Source organism: Felis catus, chromosome B3 (genome assembly GCF_018350175.1).
Source record: "Felis catus isolate Fca126 chromosome B3, F.catus_Fca126_mat1.0, whole genome shotgun sequence".
Classification (NCBI taxonomy): Eukaryota; Metazoa; Chordata; class Mammalia; order Carnivora; family Felidae; genus Felis; species Felis catus.
Genome location: NC_058373.1, coordinates 122,627,206 through 122,643,280, shown reverse-complemented (window position 1 = coordinate 122,643,280; position 16,075 = coordinate 122,627,206). Strand labels below are relative to the sequence as shown.

At 46.6% G+C, this 16,075-nt stretch overlaps 1 protein-coding gene across 7 annotated transcripts in view; it reads right to left on the bottom strand.

The window, feature by feature from the left end:
• The window catches only part of NRXN3 (neurexin 3), a 1,671,444-nt gene that overhangs the window by 1,565,836 nt on the left and 89,533 nt on the right, over positions 1–16,075 (bottom strand). For 6 of the 7 annotated variants that reach the window (XM_045060712.1, XM_045060711.1, XM_045060707.1 and 3 more), the window contains exons 3-4: positions 9,106–9,190; positions 8,552–8,625 (exon numbers count right to left, since the gene is read on the bottom strand). The gene's annotated coding sequence lies outside the window, so the exon portion shown is untranslated. Of the gene's footprint in view, positions 1–6,664; positions 7,000–8,551; positions 8,626–9,105; positions 9,191–16,075 lie in introns of those variants that run through there. The other variant, XM_019833384.3, reaches the window with a different exon arrangement.

Below are 16,075 nucleotides of genomic sequence, written 5' to 3'. Positions count from 1 at the left end.
GTCTAACCCCTCCCCAAGTCACGGTCAGTTCCTAGGGGTGAAGCAGAGGGATTTGGTAGGGGCCCTTCACCCACATTTCATGACATCATGCTCCCCAGCCAGCCACTGGACATAGAAATGAAACACATCAAGGCTAATGTCTGACCCCATGCCTCCCTTTTTTTGAGAAACAAGGGCTAAGCCAGTCTAGGAGAAGTATTCAAGCTCCCAGGTCAACAAGATCCAGTCACCAGCTGCTCGGACTTCTGAATGGAGCCCCAGCTGTATATGAGAGTAACCTTAATGGGTAGGGCTACATGGGACTGAGAACCTAGAGCATGCCACTGCAGTCTCTTCCTCCAGTACATTCAGAGGATGACCTTGACTAGCTCTCAGAGACTCCAGTAACCTTGGAGTATAGGCCAGCAGTCTTCCTCCAATCTCTCTCTACTCTGTAAGAATCAAGTCTGCCCTCTTTAAAGACACACCTACTCCCACTCATCTCACCTGGTGAGGAGAGACCCACTCCTCTGACAGAGGAAGGAGGAGAACTAAGAGGGGCCCTGAGGCTGCCACTAACACATTATCCTTTGAGAAGGGGTGCACACTCACAAGGCAGCATGATGGTGTGAAAAGAGTAATACCTGGACAGCCAGGAAACCTGGACTCCAGCTTTGTCTCTGGATCAAGTGTCTTTGGACAAACCACTTAATCTCTGGAAACCTCAGTTTTCTCGTCTGTATTTGAGGGCACCGGGTGAGATGATCGCTCAACTCCCTTTTACCTCTAACAGTATAATGTAAGGGTTATGAACTGGGCTCTAAGAGTTCAAGTCCTTGAACTGACAGGTTCCTACATTACTTTGTGTAAGTCTAAGCCTTGGTCTCCTCCTCCTTTGTCCAAGGCAGGTAATAAGAACATACTGCATTGAGCAGTCTGGAGAATAAAATGAGATACTGAATGTTTACAAAACAACCCATCTTGGTGCAGAACTTGGTACATATCAAGGTCCTCAAAAATGGCAGCCATACCAATACTATTACCACTACCACTATGATGATGATGGCTAATATTACAGGGATGATGAAGGAGGCAGAGTCACTGTGAGTCAGGCATGGAGACCTTTCTCAATTAGAAAGTTTCATACTTTCCAATCCCTCCAGCAGATCTGGGACTTGCAGGGAGGGATAAGACAGCCAGAGGCCAAGTTCAGCCTTCCCAGAAGACAGGTCCAAACTGCTAGAGAAGAAAAGAGAACCCAAATACCAAACCCATATGGTTCTTTCCTCCAATCAACAAATATTTGTTGAGCACCTACTACGTGGCAGGAAGTGTCCTAGGTGCTGGGAACACTGCAATGAACAGAAACAAAGCCCTTGAGCTCCTGGAGCTTGCATTCTAGAGGAGATGAGATCACCTTAACACTTCAGTATATAATACAGTACTAGGTAGCGATTAGCAAATTTGAATTAAAGGCAGGGTAACAGGCTGGAAAGTGGCTGGAGGTGGGGTCAGGGGGTTATTTTAGAAAGCCAGTCAGTATAGTGCTCTCTGAGCAGGCATCATTTGAGCACAGACCTGGAGGAAGAGACTGGGAGCAGGCCCTGCACATAGCCCCTGCTGAGCCCCGTACTGCCACCTGTGGCTGGCCCAGCTGCACGGCCTCACTTAGTCACTGCAGAGCAGCCAGGGCTGGCCCTCAAGGGTCAGAGCTGCGCCTCAGCCATTTCCCCCTGCAGGTGCATGCTTGGGGGAGACCTGGCCTGATCACTGCCGGGACTAAGGTACTAGGCAGGTACGTTTCTAGGAGGCAAGCTCTGGAAGAGGCACTTCCACTTTTTGCAAGTCCCCCATCCACACACAAGGGTCATAAAGAGGTAAGAAGAAAGGGGGGATCCAAAGAGCATTCTCTAATCTGTGTCTGGCACAAAAATTTGCCCCAGAGGCATCCTACTCGCTATTTCTCCCCTTTCTCTGGCAATGACGTAACCCTTTCTCCCTAACTCTTCAAGGTCAGCCCCGGGAAGGGAGAGGGATGTCAGAAATGGAGGACAATCAGCATTTTGCTCTGGGGAGGTTTTTTTTTTTCTTTCAGGCAAAATGTTTACCAATTTCATTTATAATTGCATAAAGAAGGGCACACCTTTAGCCAAAGGAGACAGAAAATGGCGTCTGATAGTTAAGGCAGCTGGAGCCCCGAGCACTGGGGGCTCGGCTGTTTTCCTGGCCCAGGGAGATCTCAGCTCCTGGGGGCTGCAGCCTCAACCAAGGCCGAGCCTCCCAAGGGTGGCTGGTGCTGGGAGGGCAGGGCCCTTCTCCCTGGGGCTCCGGAGGTGGTGGGGAAACCCTCAATTTCGCCCACCTCTCTGCCTTCAGTCTGCATCCGCCCACCAGTCATCCACGAGCACCCCCCCCCCCCGCCCACAGGCTGGTTTGGGGACGTGGGGACCTCACGCGACGCTTCCACTGGAGACCCGAGAGGTTTCTCCCCCTCCACCCCCTTCTCAGCTATCCTGAACACTCCATTGCCCTCTGTCTCCCACTGAACACCCTCGCTTTTTGCCCTCCCCTCCCCAAGGGGAAGTCAGCTTCCCAGGGCTGGCACCCCCACACGTCTCCAGAGCCCCGCGCACAGCCATGGCCAACAGTCACACTCCGGCGGCACAAACAGGCAGTCAGCCTCCTGCGTGACCCGCACACATGGTGTCGACACTCCCATGTGGTCCAACTGGACGCACACTGGTGTCTGACAAAACACAAACATCCCCCCAGCCCCCACCCGAAGGGCAACACAAAGGCCACGAAGAATTTCAAGACCAGACGACATCGGACATCAGAGAGAGAGCCGGGTAGGACAAAGACATCACTCCGTGCTCGCAACGAACAACGACAACTCTGGGACGTTCTGCAGTGCCCTCTGGCTTGACACAGCCCACTGAGCAGAGCTGCGTGTGTTGGCGTGTGTAAGAGAGCATACATATGTGTGGGTGTGGGGGTGGTGTCTCTCTCTACTGTCCAAGCAGCAAACCTCCCCAGAGGTAACCCAGTCCAGACTCTGATTTCCCAGTAACCTTCCTCCAATGTGCCGCAAACGCATATTACACGGATGGTTAAATTGGATCATTATCACTGGGTGCTTATTTGGCCAAAAAAAAAAAAAAATCATTAATGTCATCTACCCCCACTCCACTCCCCTTTTCAAGAGGCGCCCTCCCCCAAAGACTCTCCAACATGCTAATCCCATGAACTGCGACACACCACAGCTTTCGGGAAAGAATAATGGCGAGGAGAAAGAAGAGAGCAGTGTGGGGAAGAGACGTGGATAACGTTACTGCATTGCCCGTATGAAGATGGGTGGAAAGGAGCCATGGTGGAGGTAGGGGTGGGGAGAGCCACAGAGGGGAATGAAACCAAATGAAATCCAGCCCTTGGTCGCCTGTGTCCGTGTGTGTGAGTGTGTGTGCAAGAGCGTGTGCAAGTGCGTGTGTAGATGTGCCGACTTAGCCCTCCTATCAGAAGGCTGCATCCGTGTGGCATGTAGGAAAGGCCATCGCACCACTGTTGTGTTGCAAAAAAAAAAAAAAAAAAAGGAAAGAAAAGAAAAGAAAAAAGAGCCGCAGAGCCATCAGAATCAGAATTTTCTCATCGAGATGGAAAGGGCTAGAGGAAAGGGGGAGGGGGCGTATGGGTAGGGGAGAGCCGCGTGTGGCAATAGAAGGCAAGAAGAGCATGGCAAAATTGGGGGAGGATAAAGGGGGTAATTGGTGGTGGGGTGGAAAAAACTACACGAGCGCCCGAGACACACACACAATACCCAAACGCCAACCCCACCGCTCCACTGTTCATCTAAGACTGACAACCTGTCCCCCATCTCCCGCTGCCTCTCTGTGCCCCCAAAGCTGGTGCCGGTGGATTTCTCTATCTCGGTTTTGCAGCAGTGGGCTAATTACAACCAAGCCCCCTTACCAAATTAACCCCTCCCCTCCCTCTCTTTTTCTCTCTAAAAGGCCAATTGAAGAATAATGTGTTTTTAGAGATAATGGATTTTTTTTCCCAAGGAGCGAAAGAAAGGGGGATGCAGAACAGAAATTCTGCAAACCGGTGACTTCCGACCCCATCTCCATCTCCCCTCATATCCCCACTCGCTGTAGCTTCTCATCTACCATTTTCCAACCATCCCCTTGTCCCCCACCACCCAAAAGAAAAGACCTTCCTACCATGCATATCGACAAACACACCAACCGCCACCCAATCTCAGTAGCCGATCTCAAAACCCCAAGCATCAATCCACCTCAATACATTCTTTCCCTTATATAAGAACCAAATCATCAACATATTCAGTAGAAACGCAGCATTAAAAAGAAATTAACAAAAAAGGAGGCCAGACCCCGTCAAACCCCCAATAATTAATAACAGGGAGCTACCAGAGAAGCAAAGAAGTAGTTGTCTCTCAAAATCTAGAATCCCTTTGATTTCTGGCCCCCTCATCTTAAGAAACAATTTTTTTATATCATTATTTCACTAGAAAGGGCCGGAAAGCTCCAGAAAAGGGCATTCGCACAGTCCGGTTGTTCAAAAAAAAAAAAATTAACCCAGCCCTGTTGCTCACTTTAATAACGAACTTCCAGCATCCAGCCTTTTCCCCCTCTTCCAGAAGGAAGACTGGCTCACAGGATGAACCCCAGGCTGCAGAAAATGGGCCAAGAGCCCTTGCTCTCCACTCCCCAACCAAAAAAAAAAAAAAAATCAAACAATAGGAATATCTCTGCACAACCAGCACCCATCTGAAATATCGTTTGCCCCAATATCACTTAGGCAGATTAAGCTAGAAGATTAAAAAAAATACCAGCCTTGCTATGTCTCTCCCCCCCTCCAACCCTCCGCCACGTACCCAGTAGCCCTTAGGTAAACTTGCCCATCATAACCAGCGGGACCATTTTAACTCGAAAGGCGATGCAGAAGCCCTTGAACGATGAAAGGAGACTCTACCCCAGAATGGCAAATTCATAGAGGGCTAGTTCTTCAGGTTCGCCAGACCTAACCTCCAGGTGCCCCCAGATAGACTATCCCGAGCACAGAGTCACCCAGTGCGCTGGGAGTTCAAATTTCCATTGGAACCTTCATCACAAAGGCAAACGGTCATCTGACCCCTGAAACTACACTGTCCTCCAGGTGTGATGAGGAGTGACCCTCATGCTCCCAGGGCCATCCATAGGACCCAGGGCAGAGAAAGAATTAGGAATGTTGAGGTGGATTGGTCTAGTAAAAGGAAACTATCTCCCCAAGCGGGAATGACCGGAGGAAGCGGGGAGAGGACGGCCCCAGCTCTCCCACTTTTCCTAGGTGGTCTGACTGTGTCTTGCTCCATCCTAGCCTAGCTATTAATGATCTCTGACCTTTGCATTAAAAAAAAAAATTAAAAATCAGTGATCAAGGGAAAGAAATCCTACCTTACCTAAACCCCTGTAAGAGTTAGCAAAAATACAGTTGTCTCACTGCATGATGATATTTCTATATCAAGATCAAAAGAGGAGGCATTTAATGGAGGGAGGAAGAAATTTATTTTTTTTAACAAGTAATCACAGGGTAAGTCACCTGCAAAGCAGCCGAGCCCATAGGTTGGTATTACATCACTGGCCTAGGAAGGGATGGGGGGTGGGGGGAGGACAGATTATTTTTCCCTTGTCATCAGGATGATGTTTCTAAAGCAGTTAAGTTTCATGGTTAAAAAAGAGAGAGTGAAAGAGCCAAAACTCTGGGTACAACACAATACCTTGAAAAAAAAGACATCGAACCAGCCTTTAAGGTCACTGAGAGCTTGCAAAACCCACAGTGCTTACACAGAGTGGAAGTTTTCAGGCAAGCCTGCTACTAAATCATTAATATAAACAAATGGAAGGCAGAGAAGGAAGATTCCCTTGTAACGGATCCAAACAGGAGCATACACGCGCACACACACACACATACACACACACACACACATACATACTCCCTTTTCACCTCTGATTATGCCCACCTTCACAACAAGATAGCGGGAGTCCAACCTGAATCTTGAGACTCAAGAACCACATCCTCACACCCCTTCCAAAAAAAATCTATTTCTCTCTCTCTCTCTCTCTTTCTCACACACACACACACACACACACACACACACACACACACACCCCTCTCAATTCCTCAACAGCTAGGGAAATCCCTGTCTCAATTCAATTTTGTCTTATGATCCTCAGAGTGTCTCTTCTCCTTCTCATTTGAACCAGCCCCCCCCCAAAAAAATAATAATTAGGGGGAAAGTAACTACAAAATGCCAAAAAACTATCTGCCCAAAATGAAGCGACAAGCACACATCATTTCAGACTAAAAATCCAAGCAAGTAGGAGAAAGACTTAGAAGAAAAAAAGATTTTAAAAAATCTAAAACATTCTCTGACTTTTCCAACATCTGGAGCAAAAGAACTCAACTTCCAGGAGCAAGTGAAGGAAAAGAAAGGCAGTTGAAAAGCCATTCCCGTGGTCAGCTGAGACTCTCTGATCCAGCATCCAAAAAAAAAAAAAAGAAAGAAAATCTAGGTTGGTGGCTCCCAACTGAAAACTTCTACCCTCTCAGGAGCAACCTCTTCCCAGAACGAACAAGAACCTTGAGTTGTTTCACATCCTGCCTGCCTGCCTTTCCCCCAAAACCTTACCTTTCCAGTTGAACAGAAGATTTGGGATCTGTTTGTTTGTTTGATGTTTAATCAACTGAGTTTGCTGGGTATGTTTCCTCTTTGGAAAGGTTCAAATTCCAGAATATTTCTCTCTCCTTCTCCTTTTCTCTCTCTCTGGGAGGGAGTGGCGGGGAAGAAGGGAGGGGGGTGTCGGAGGTGTGAAAAGCAGGTCCGCGGTGGCTCAAGATGCTGGCGGCTGCGAGAGAGGGGAGGACACGCTCGCCTCTCCCTCTCAGGGAGTTGCATGCAAGAGGAGATGTGTAGGGCTGAGCTCGGAGCCTGAGACTGCCGGGGAGCCCAGGAATTTCACGCACTCCAGAGCCGGCCCCTCCCTCTCCCACACAGACCCCGGCATTTAAAGAGACAGCCAAGCTGCCTGGCTCAGGGCTTCACCTCCTCCCTGACTGTTTTGCAAACAGCTGAGAAGATATCATCAGGGAGGGGCACTGTGCAGCCCCCTAAGACTAAGAGGCAGTGTCAGGAGCTCAGTTCTCCCCCTACCCCAGCCTGAGGAAGGTTCTTTGCCAGAACCAAAGCAGGAATGAAAATAAAGACAAAATCTTCATTTATAGGTTCAGTAGACTAAGCCACTTCCCAACTGCTGAAGATGCATGTGTCTCATTGCAGACAGGGAGTGGAAAGGACCCTGACCTAAAAGCATGCCTCAGTTTCCCCAAGTAGCCACTCCTTGCAAAACCAGGGCAATCCTTGAGCATCAGATGGAGGCTAGGGCTGTAACTAGGACACAAAGCCATTCCTTCAACAAGCACTTTGGATGCCTGCTTAGGAAGAGGCACAGCGTATAGGATGAGGGCTGGGGACATAGAAATGAAGGTGACAAACTGGGCTTCCCCTCCAAGGGCTGCTAGTTACAAAGACAGATGGAGGCATAGCCAACCCTATGCACAGGGGCTGTGAGCTAACAAAGACAGAGGCAAGGGTCTAGCATTGTGGTGGGTCAGGGGGATGGCTCCCATCTGTGGCTCACACCCTGAGCTCAGGGCCTAGGTATTTCTACTGCACCCCCAAACCCTTCAAAATCCATTGCCAGTTTTGCTGAACTAGTCTATGTCTGTGGAAACACTTCCCCATTCAAGACTAAACAAGAGATGACAGTCGGTGGCACCAAACACAAGGTTTTGTTCAGCATCAGGCCCTGGTGCCTCACAGTGGGAAAACAGCCCCACCCCCTTTCTTCTCCAGCCTTCCTTTTCTGAAGGGCTACATGGCATGTCCCTCATCTAGCCAGTGCCAATGGCAGGTATCGCCACTAACAACTGTTGAGCACTTACACATGCAAGCACATGGGTCATCTCATTCAATCCATGGAGACCGGTGCTATTTGACAGTTGTCCATCTTACAGTTGAGGAAATCGAAGCTTTAGAGAGGCTCTCCAAGGTGGCATAGCCAGAAATAACCAGAATGAATTTGAACTTGGGTCTGACTCCAGAGCCTGCCTACTCAGCCACAGCGCTACATTGCCTCCCTTCTATGGAGGGTAGTTCTTATATTTCTGTTCTTTACTGGACGTACTGAACATTCCAGCCACCCTAGCACTTGCCCAAACCTACAAACTTTGACAGCATGTGTACCAGGAAACATGCTAACCCGAAACAAAATGAGTGAGACGAGTTCCCTGCGCCAAGGAGTCCCCTATGCATTGGTAGAAGATGGCCATGTGTTTCTATAAAGGGAAAAACAGCAGTCACGAAAGCAACGTAAAGGAGGCTGTATGAGATTATCAAGATGCAAGTGATAAATGTTGATGTTATAGCAAGCTCGGTGGGCTAAAGTGTCATTTAGGCTGGGCAGGAATAGACACATGTGACACCAGCATGCCTAGTCTACTCTTCAGTCTGCTTTACCTTTCAGATCATAGTCTCATTTTTTTGTGTTTCTTTGGGTCCCCAATCTTCAACACCTCTATGGTATTCAGCACCTAATAGGAATACAAACATGTCTTAATGGATTAATTTCATGCGTGACACTTCACCTTCTGCCAGTTCATGCCAGACCTAAACTGCCCTGGCCAGCTGATCTGTATCTTCCTTACCTGGCCTTCCTTGAAGCCCATGTACCTTATTTGTTCTTGGAACCCAGAAGGGAAATTCAAAGAATACAGTGCATGGGGTTCGGCAAGCTGTATGGAGCTCTGGAGGGAAGAACCATGTAAAGAAACCACCACGATCCATCAGGATGTTGGAAAGAGCTGCACACACACTTTTGGGAGCAACAGGAAGAGACTTAAGGGACATCAGGGGGACATGAGGGCATTAGCCCAAAGGGAAAGCCTGAGGGCTCACTGCCCTGAGATGTCAGTTCCCACCAGACTCCTTCAGCAAACACTGGCCTTGGAAGAACATCCCCTAGGGAAGTCCACCGCATGTCTGCAGGGTAACTTAGAAGTTAGGACGCATACCTGGATTCCAATTCCAACTGGGCCAACGATGTTCCATGTGACTTGAATAGTTTGCTTTGCCCTTTCCAAGTGTTAGCATCCTTACCTACAAAATGGAGAGGACACCTGCACTTACTTCATAGAATTTCCACGAGAATTAGTGATAAAATAACACACAGAACACCTGCCCCACAAAAGCGCTAAACAGGTATCTGCTACTTCGACCCAATGGTCTGCCTTTGCCCCTGCCTGGGATTATTAACTTCGGACTGCCCCCTATAGTTAGCATTCTCTTATTTCATCATTTCACTTTTAATATTTTAACTTACTTGTTATCACTGTACTTACTCTCGTTTACTTGTTTTTAACCCTTTTGCTTTCTAACCTTGTGTACTTTGAATATATTTATTATTATCATTTTATTCCACTTAGTGGGTTCTTGGGCTTAAGTGTTATTTATCTTTCAATTACTCTGGTGTATTCTTTTAGTCTGCCTTTTATCATGAAATCTCTGGGCTCATTTTATTCATTCCTCCATAGCATTTTAGCTAACCACACTCTGCTTGTTCTCAGTGATCTAGCATTCCCTCAGCTCCAGATTTATGAGGGTGGATATATACAAAAGAGCAGAGAAAGACAACATCAAAGACAAGAAGACAGGTCTCCTTGCAGACATGGAATGCAACCACAAGCATAAAGCAATAGCAGGTGTTTGCCTCAGTGATGGTGTCATGTCAGCTGTGGTACTGATTTTTCTCTAAAGGGAAGAATCAATGGCGGCCACCACAGCCCTCGGACAATCTGGTCTTTCACCACTCACACCTCTCACTGATAGTCGTAAGGCCACAGTCAAAGGTCATTAGGTCAGAAGGTTCCCTTGTGGGAAAGAAGCCTATATTCCTCTCCCCCGGCTGTGTGGCTACTGCCTTCACTTAGTTCAAAGTGAGAGCAAAATGGGACAGAAGCTGTTTCGGCTTTTCTCAAATGTGCCGGACTGGCACTTTCAGGATGGAGCAAGGAATAATGTCATCGCCAATCAAAAGAACAAGTTGTCTATGACATTCTGGGAAAAAAAGTCAAGTTAATACAAAGATGTTAATGACAGTAATAATAACCATCAGCACAAGTCACCCTGCTGGCCCTCTACTTGGTAGCATTGTGGTTAAGATCCCAAGGCTCTGCCTACAGGACATCTGAGTTCAAATGCTAGCTCATTTGCTGGCTATGAGACCACAGCCAAGTTAATAACATTTCAAGCCTCAGTTTTCTCATCTGTAAAATGGGAATGATACCATCTTCAAACACTTCCTGTGATGATTACATCAAGAGCATCTATAATTGAAAGTCCACAACAAAGAGAACCAGTTATCATTATCAGAGTGAAATTTTATTTTTTTCAGAATTTTTTTAATGTTTATTTTTGAGGGGAACGGGACAGAGAGGAAGACAGAGGATCTGAAGCAGACTCTGTGCTAACAGCAGAGAGCCTGATGCAGTACTCGAACTCACGAACTGTGAGATCATAACCTGAACCGAAGTCAGACACTTAACCAGCTAAGCCACCCAGGCACCCCCAGGGTGGAATTTTAAATATTTAATATCTGAGATGTTACAGGTAGCAACCAATCAGACTGGAAGCTGGCTGTAAGCAACAGGTTTGACCCTACCAGGGCATACCAACTATCAGCCCCGATCATTAGCATGATTACCCCCTGCCAGGTACAAAAGTAAGCACTTGGCATGCACTAATGCATTATCTCATTTAGTTTTCCACAGCAAGTTGCCTTTATGTTATTTATTGAAATACATGCAATTGCATATTTCTACATAAGACCGTGCCCATAAAATTGGGGTTACAGATGAACAGACTTAACATATACATTGCTGTCACTCTAATAATTCTTGCATATGAATTTCAGGAATTTGCTTTGGCTGGGAATTTTTAACCTTCATTAGATAGCTTCCTTCTTTTACTTACCAATTCTTTCAATAATATTTGGAAGATAATGATAATGGTCAATGGCCTCGGTTTCTTCATCCATTAAATGGGTGTACATACTATCCTTTCTTTCTGAGTTCCCACGACTCTACCCCAATCAATCCTGGGAATATCAAAGGTTTCTCAAGCCAAGACCAAATCACTAGAAATTGGACATGACATTGAACAGTTCTGCTAATCCCTGGCCAGCACATCCATCAAGATAAGTTCTCAGGTCCCCACATGCCCTGCTCCTGAGCAGATGTCAAATTCAACTTCAAATGCTCTTGGCTCTAAGCAGTTTGCCCAACGCTCCTTGCAAGTATCCCTTACACTCTTCTTTCCTATCTTCCCCCAAGAGCCATGCTGCATTGCTGGCCTGCTGGAATTTATTTGACTTTCTGTCACCTACGTGATGATGTTTCCAGTGTTATTAATAAGTGACTGCTTATTAATTAGTATTATTAGACATGCACCGTGCAGTGCAGACAGTAGCACAGAGGGGCCTGGCATCTTCAAGAAGAGGATTTGCACAGAAGGATTTGTCCCTGCAGCCCAGTTAGAGGACACAGGGCCAGCAGTGAGTCCCAGGGAGCAGAACTCCCCCCATTCTGAAATCTGTGCACCTACTCCAGACCCCTGTGTTCTGGCATAGGCTGGAAGGAGAGCAAGTGCACATGAGATTTGCAGGGGTTTGATGGCATAAGCCCAAAGGGGAGACCGAGCATTCAGGCCCTGAGGATGTTAGGGCCCAAAGAGCAGTTCTAGCTCCAGGCATCCCTTCCACCTGTGTATCAGCCACCCCCAAAAGGTTGCAGGAAAGACTAGCTCTTGGGAAGGCCAAAAGTCTCCACCTCTCAGATCCAACAGGGAGCTCTCTACCCTCATTTTCCTTTCCTGCTTATTCTATGGAAATAAAATATTCTCTGGGGCTTGCAGCCAGCAGAAGCCTCTCAGCCACCTCCATGAATTCAGCAGGCTTCCACCAGCTGAGAAGAACCAACCCTCGGTATGGGACTCCCGACTACAGCCTCAGGGAGACCCAGGCTGGAATGTGCAATGGCATCCCTGCGGCTGTATCCTTCTCCCTGAGCACCCAGGAGTAAGCAGCTCAGCTAGACTGATGACGACAGAATAGCTCACCAGAAACTTTACAAGGAAAAGACTGAGAAGGAAATTATTTCCTCCCACTCTGATCATGTTCAGAGCAATTCTAGAATTTCCTGCCTGGGGATCAAATTTTAACATGGTCCAGGTATATTTGGAGTATTTAATAGGTTTGAATGTTTAAGTGACAAGGAGTTACCTATTAATACTTGATGGTTGCTTTCTAAAAAATTACAATTTTCTCCATTTTTGATTTAAGTTCTTGTCTGTTTTACACTTCATTCCTCCCACCAGAGAGGTAAGAGCAGACGGGGTTGGCACAGCCACTTTTAGACTGAGCGCTGAGTGTGGTGGCAAAGGTACAAGCCTGCACAGGCTGGAGCCCAGTTCTACCACATACAAGCTCTGGGACCTTGAGCAAGTTGCCTGACCATTCTTGTATCTCAGTTTTCCCCTCCATACAATGGAGATCATGATGGGATCTACCTCATAGGGTTGTTACAAAGATTAAAGGAGTTAATATTTTTAAAGTACTCAAACAATGGTTGTCACAGTATAAAGGCTATCTGAGTATTTGTTAAATAAAAAATAAAACTTCCCATCAGCACTTCTCCCAGGAGACCCTTAATAATAATAAGGGAAATGGTAACGTGCTTGCTCTGGAATATCACAGGATCATGGGCAGGAAAGATGTCTATTCCGCTATCATTCCTGGCAACCTTGGTCGTGGAGGTTCAACGGGGCCCAGTTCCCCGTGCCTCCCCCTGCCCCGTCGTCCCTCTTTCTCCCTCTACTGGACAGCCCTAGTACCATCCCTACCCCTTCACACTGTAAAGCCAGCTCAGCTGCAGGTGCAAGCAGGAAAGACAGCAACAGCAGAGATGATTTTGTGGAGCCCAAAGCATGCCTCATCTCCATCCCCATCCCCAGCAACCATTCTCTCTGACCCACGCACTACAACTATTTTTAAATGATATACTTTTGCCCAGTTGTGGCGGGGGGGGGGGGGGGGGGGAAGGGGGCGGGGAGAAGAGAAAGAAACACCCTCCCCAGATTCAAGCTGAAGATGGAATGATTGCCAAATGCTAACAGCTTTTTGAACAGGACGCAGTTAAAAATATGTTTGAAATGGTTTTAACTCAAACTCAAAAAATAGCTTAACTGACTGGGGAGCCATAGGCAGTGGGGGTGGGGAAGCAGAAGAGGGATTCCCTTGGGAGGGGCCACAGCAAACCTCATCACAGGGACACAGGAGAGATGCCTGATTTATTTTCCCACATGAATAATACCTTTTGAAAACACAGACCAGACCTCCAGGGAAAGTAGTGACACCAGAAAGCTTGTTGCTGCTCTGTACGCAGAGAGATGCTCCTGATAATCGCCATGCAGTGAGGCTTCCTGGATCCTCATTGCTCTAAGTGTAGCCACCCCTACCCCCAGCAGACCTGCTGAATCAGACGCTGCACCTTAACACGACACCCAGGTGATCCAAATTTCAATCTTATAGGTGCTATTCTAGACTCTATCATGACACCTCAACCCTAAAAGGATTGAACTCAAAATATTTTTCCCCATATGACATACGAGGAAACTGAGACACAAGTAGGGACTGATCTAAGATCACCAGCTGAGTCAGGTCTAACAGTACCATCCAAAATCCCCCAGGACTTTAAGCCCCAAATTAGGCTTCATCATCAAACCTAGCCAAGGACTACAGAGAGCTTGTGATGTCTTCTTTCTAGAGGCAAAGGACCTGGAACATAAAACAACCACTTAAAGCAGTGTTTCTCCAAATATGCTCAATTGGTCACTATTCCTACCAGATACTCTGTGAAAAAGAGTTCTATTGTTAAATATATTTAGAAAATTCATAACTCACATTAACATATTTAAGTCTTTGAGAAGTCCTTTGGAAAATAAACTTGCTTAACATTTTTTAATTCAGTGTTTTCCAAAGCCATTTTACCAAAAAACCCTTGATTCCCCACAAGAGACCTAGTAACATGAAAAAGATCATGTTCTGAGAAATTCATGTTGGGATTCACCACCATTTACCACTTAACATGCTCAGCATGTTAACATTTCATAACGTTTCTTAAAGGTTAAAAATGTCACCATTCAATCTGTGGTTGATTACTTCCTGCAACAGGGAGGTCACTACCTTACAAAGCAGCCCAACTCATCGTTGGACAATTCCAATATTTAGAAACATTATTATGGTAAGCCAAAATCCTCCTTCTTATAACGTCTGGACCTATAATTGCTTAAACTCTATCTTTATCACTAGTGCACACAGGGAATTAATCACTGTTTCTCACAGTTATTCTTCACATACAACTCTAATAATAGTAGACTAATAAGTCTGCTCTGTCTTCTACAGTCCAGACCTTTAAATATTCCCCAGAATCACAGAATTTTAGAGCTTAACAGTATTTTAAATATCACCTAGCCCAACCCTTTATTTTATAGATGAGAAAACTGTCCAAGAGCAGTCAAAATACTTGCCCAAGATCAAACAGGTAGTGGAAACTTAACCTGGGATTTTAGATTTGAATATAACAGGGTTCTTGTGTTCTTTTCTTGTAGGAGAGCTTTTTTTCCTCACCAGGAATTCCTGGATGCTTGAGGTTCATGTCTGATGTCCAAGGCCCATCACAAAGAACCTCATAGTCTCCAGCATCCTTCTTCCTGGTACCCCTGTCAGACAGCACATTGGGGGCCAGATGAGTCACAGAGCTCACCCAGTGTGGGGAGGTGTGTTCCAGCCTCTCCCCCATCCTGGAGTGGCCGAGCTGGGACTGTTCTTCACCCCACGCTGCCTCCTCACCACCACTGCCATCTGCACCCTCCTTCTCAAGGATCACCATCTGCTTTCCTGATACCACTCAGCCGCCCCCAGCACTTTGCTCAGTTTCCTAACCCACTGCTTGAGCCACTCTCCCTGCAACTTGTGACTTCCCTTTCTACAGTCCATCCACTCCATCATCCCATTCCCAGCCCACAACTTCAAGAGCTTGCATGCTATAATCTCCTGCTTTCTTGCTCACTCCCATGCCAAGCCCCCACTAACGTAGAAATTCCACCAGATTCCACTGCTTGGGCTAAGATATTGCTACTGTACTATGCATGTCTGCTGAATAAACAAATTAGGCTCTTTCTTTCTGCCCCTTCTCTACCTCAGCCTGGCCTCCCATTTTCTGACACGTACTTAAGCCCCTTGCCCCTCTTCCTACAAGTTTATTCCCTTCCTACAAAGTAAACAAGGGCTGAGTACATAGTAGTTGTTAGGTAAATGCAAAGTGATAGTACAGGGTCACTAAGAAATATTGCTAAAGATTACTGCTGCTCTTTTTTTTTTTTTTCACTAGAAAGGTCTATACTATAGGAGGGCAGTGATCACGTCTATATAATCATACTTAGCACCTAGAAGTACTCAATAGGGGTACCTGGGAGGCTCAGTGGGTTAAGCGTCCAACTTCAGCTCATGTCATGATCTCACAGCTTGTGAATTCAAGCCCCACATCTGGCTCTCTGCTGTCAGCATAGAGTCCACTTCAGATCTTCTGTCCCCCTTTCTCTGCCCCTCCCTCACTTGTGTGCACACTCACTCTCTCTTGAAAATAAATAATTTTTTTAAAGTTCTCAATAAATATGTGAAAAACGTCTAAAAGAAGGTTTAGACACTTATGCTACTCATAATGATTTCCACTTGTCTGGCATCTATTCCATGCCAGAAATTTCACATATATATTATCTCACTTAATACTTAGAAGAATTCTGTAAGGCTGGAAAAGGAGGTTCAGGGAAGGGATTCTATTTCTAGGGCTTTCTGGCTTCCATACCTGTGCACATACCTTTTCCTCTCTGTACCCTCAAAGGTACGCATCAATAGGTCCAACCCCAGGT